This window comes from Primulina tabacum, chromosome 15 (assembly GCF_025594145.1).
Source record: "Primulina tabacum isolate GXHZ01 chromosome 15, ASM2559414v2, whole genome shotgun sequence".
In the NCBI taxonomy this organism is placed as follows: Eukaryota; Viridiplantae; Streptophyta; class Magnoliopsida; order Lamiales; family Gesneriaceae; genus Primulina; species Primulina tabacum.
This window is the reverse complement of record NC_134564.1, coordinates 21355617-21360287: the sequence shown is the minus strand read 5'-3', so window position 1 is coordinate 21360287 and position 4671 is coordinate 21355617.

Here is a 4671-nt window from a genome sequence, read left to right as displayed (position 1 = left end):
GATGATAGAAAGTGAAAATTGCAATGACCATGAGCTCATTCTTGATATAAATCCCAGCATGGATGTTATACGAACGATATAAATAAGAATATTTTAATAATAATATCGATTCCGGAGCTGGAATCAGTACAAAAAAAGGAGTTTTTTAAAAGAATTGAAATAAGAATTACCTCAGATTCCTGGATGAGATTTCTCCAAACAAATCTTAATCTTGCATAAAGAGATTAAGATGCCATAAATACTAATCGGAGGTGTTGGACACACACATTGGTACAAGGTAAAAACACCACAAATTTTTTTCATTATACATGTGCAAAAATTTTGCTAGGAAATAATTTATTGCAAATTTTTAAATCATATACACAAGAAAATGAGAATAGAATATTAGTGTTTACAACATCGTGTGATCACAAAGTCATAGTCGAGAGACTAAAAGAGACATTTTACATAAATTGTCAAACCAATTTTGTAGCAAGCGTGTTAATGAAAAAAACTTCTGAACCCAAAAATGAAGGATTCTAGACGGTTTGGAGAAACAATACTTCAATTAAAAGCATATCAAAACATCTAACCAGAAGAAATAAAATTCCTAAAAATAGTTTTATACTAGAAGGATGTAGAATTCGAATCAAAAGTAACCCTAGAAGTTATCAAGAAAATATTCAAAGAAAACTACAATGTAGATCCCTTGGCATCGTGGGACAGAAACCAACTCCAAGCTAGTTTAAAATTAAGGAAGGCAAGGAATATAATTTCGTCAGACATAAGTCTATCCCAATGAACATAGTAGATCAAAAGCATATGCAGATTATTATCAATGAAAATTTAAACCTTGATTTAATCAAAGTAGGAATATCATCATATAGTAGTCCAGATTTTCTTGTAAGATATCATGGTGAAATAAAAAAAAACAAACCCAGATTAATAATTAATTTTCAAGAAATTAATAAAATTATGGAGCTTGATGGGTATTTTATACCCAGTAGAGAACATTTAGTTAGTTGAATACATAACGCTAAAATATTCTCTTTCGATTGTAAGTCCGAATTCTATAAAATTTGGATGAAGAAAAAAAGAAAAAATTCACAGCTTTCTCCACATCACAATGACAATATATTTGGGAAATATTATCAATGGGTTCGACTAATTCACCCCAAATATTTCAAGGAAATATAGATTATCTATTTAAAGATTTTTTTAAAAATTATTTTTGCCTACGTTGATTATGTTTTAATAGCATCTATAAATAAAGATAAACATATTAAACATTTAGAGATTTTCTCTAAGGGATGATAAAAAGGACTAGTCTTCTCGGAAAGGAAGGCAGTCATCGCAACGAGAAAAATTCAATTTCTTGGAATACATGCGCTCATCAATGCCGAAAGTTTTATCGGTTTCACTTGCTAGCAGCGTGGAGAGCTTATTCCAATAAGGAGGAAGGAAGCATGAGAAGCATAATAGTAGAATCAATTTCCAAGACCACGAGACATATTGGCAGTCGCTGATCATTTGATTGGACTGAAATTTTGAATGGGTGCCCCTAGGCGGCGTATTTTATGAGTCGAGAATAATTATGCAAGAACACATTGTGGAAAAGGTGCAGAATTTTCCAGAAAAACTCAAAGACAAGAAACAAATTCACAGTTTTTTGGAGTTGTTAACTTTGTTGGAATGTTTATTAAAAATCTAGCAAAATAAAGGAAATTTTTCAGACCATTACTAATTAAGGACGCAAGATTTTTATGGATAAAAGAACATACAAAAAGATTAAGATAATTTAAAAATATTTGCAAAAATCTCTCGAAAATGGCAATTCCCCAAGATGAAGATGATATGTTATTATATATTGATGCCAGTGAACATTGGTGGGCAGCAGTTCTTACCAAGCTCGCCCCAGAAGGAGAATAACCATGTAGATTTCTTAACAAGAGATGAACAACACTAATCTTGATGTCATTATGAAATTGCAGAGGCATTTGAGGAAACACCTTAAAATGCTTCAAACTGAGTTCAATAAGCTTGTCCAAAATGCAAAAGTTTTGGGTAGGCTACAACAAGTTGATAAGAGAAATGTCTCTGATCAAATAACTTGTTTGCAGGCTTACACTAAGATGTGATATGTATTGCAAAAGCCGATCCTTCAAGCTATTGAGAAGTCACTGTTTTCTGAAATGGAGAGCTTTTGACTACATGACTCTATAACTGAAGGAGGGGATTCAACTACTCCTAGCACAAGTGTTAAGTTGTGATAATCTTTATATGAGGTGAGAAAAAATTGAAGCTCAATTTTTTTGTCTCGAGCTTTCAATTCAAACCCTTCACCTCAGGGATTGAAGATGGAGAAATCAACCATAGACCTCAAATTGGCAAGGGAAAATCTAAGGTTGGTACTAACGAGCTTATAGTTTCTCTATTTTATGTATATCAACGGAACAGAAAGAAATTAAAAATAAGAATTGGTATCAACCCAACCACTTTATTTTTTCTATGTGAGTTTGGGGAATATCCCTAGCTACTCTAGGTTGGGATATGGATGAAACCAAATTCCTATTCCAAGGAGGTAAAAACATGGTATGAATTTGGAGCTCTTGCCTCATATATTACATCACCCAGCTTCTCAGAAAACTCTGCACTGCAAAAATAAATCCAAGAAACTATTTACGAAACATAGGCAAATAATGATTATTTGTCAAGAGAGATATTTTGGAACTTTAATTTTTAGTGCAACTGTAGAGCCCAAAATCAGTACACGTAAACCCATGCATTTATTAAATTTTTTAAATTACTTATTTAATTTTAAAATGATTTTAAACGATGCATAATTTATGATTTATATACATAATTTATTATAAATTGGAGATTTTTAGTCTTGAAAATTGGTACTTAATTATTAGTCTTGAAAATTGGTACTTAATTTTTTTTATTAAAAATTTGAGTGTGGTTAAATCATTAGATTAGTATTAATTTATCACTAATTATTTGACTAAGTATTTTTTATCCTAATTAACTCTTTAAAACTCACCCACACACACACACAATTCGGCACACACACATACACGTTTATTTGGATAAGATTAGCTAGGGTTCTTGAGCTCTTTCAGCAGCCACCATCTCAACCCCCTCTCCTTGCAAAATTTTGGAGATTTACGTCCCTTTTTCGAGCTAGAATCGTATAGCAAGCGTCTCCCGGTCATCTCCCGCAATCCACCGCGTCGGTATTCGTTATATTTGAGTGTTTAGATGCAAAGGCATGTATATTCTTTCATTTTTCGCATTGATATTGTCATAGTAAATATTTTGATGTATATTGTGTGTAAAAATCCTTTTATGTTATGTGCAGTTTGAGCAAAAATTTTTGAAACGATTTTTAGATCTCAAACACCGAATTTGCTGTCCCTTCAAGTCATGCTAGTTTTCGGTCGGTTTTCTGGAAAAGAGTTTTATAATAAAAACATAATAATTTTTGATATCTTTGATTGACAGCAAATTCGTAATTTTTGGACAAGATATGAATGAGTTATGATAATTCTCGTGTAAATACTCAACTGTGTTGGTTTTCAAAAATTTCGCGCAGGGCGGCGCTCGGACGCGAGATTTTTCTGCTCGAGCGGCAGGCCTTCTGGATGGGTGCGCTCGAGCGGTAAGAAATTACTGCCCGAGCGCCAATCTTTCTGAAAAAATTAATTTTTGTCTTGGGCAGACATGCATAATGTATTAATATGTTCTACGTGCAAAGAAAATGTTTTATTTTTTGAGGTATGCGAATTGTCTTGTGACAAATTATGAATGGGTTTGGAATCCGGAGAACGTGTCCGGGATCTCTCCACCCTGGTAAAGCATGACCGGGTTATGATTAGGATTGGGAAGCGGTAAAGCATGATCAGGGATAACTCGGTAAAGCGTGACCGGGGATCTTATGTATGTGGCAGTGGACGTCCCTGCCAGCTGTAATGCCCGTGATTTATGGTATTGTTAATCTGAAATGATTCATTGATTAATTGGTGTGATTATAGACGGAACGGATCAGACCGGGATAGGCGAAAATAAGATTGGACTTATGTGCGAGGAAAAGACCTCGCGCATATGCGCGACCCTGCCGGGCGCATATGCGCGAGGCAGGCAGAGAACCTCGCGCATATGCGCGACATGGATTCACGCATGTGCGCGAGGGTACCCGAGAGTTGTGAAGAATGGTAAAGGACCTCGCGCATATGCGCGAGCTGCCGTGTGAATGACGCGCCGAGACATATTGTCTCGCGCATATGCGCCGAGACAGGTCGCGCATATGCGCGAGACGTGCTGCCACAAGATGAAGCCACATATGCGTTGCCATGCAATTTAATTGAGAAATTGATTCATTTCATCATCTTCCAACGAAAGGAATTGAGAAAAGCCTCAGAAAAGTGTAGGAAAATCCTTACGCCTTTATATTTCAATCCGCCCGTTAGATTTCGAGTCCGACTTCAGTATCGTGTTTCTATTGACGAGGGCTTCGACAGGACGTAACTTTTATTACGTTTTGTTATGATTTGAAATTATGATATTGCCAGAATCGGATATGATTCATATATAGTGTTCTTGATATATTAGACATCGTAGAATTGAAGTCAGATTGAGAAACAGATTGATTATGAAATTGTAATAATTTTCAGAGTAGAATTGATTAAGAAT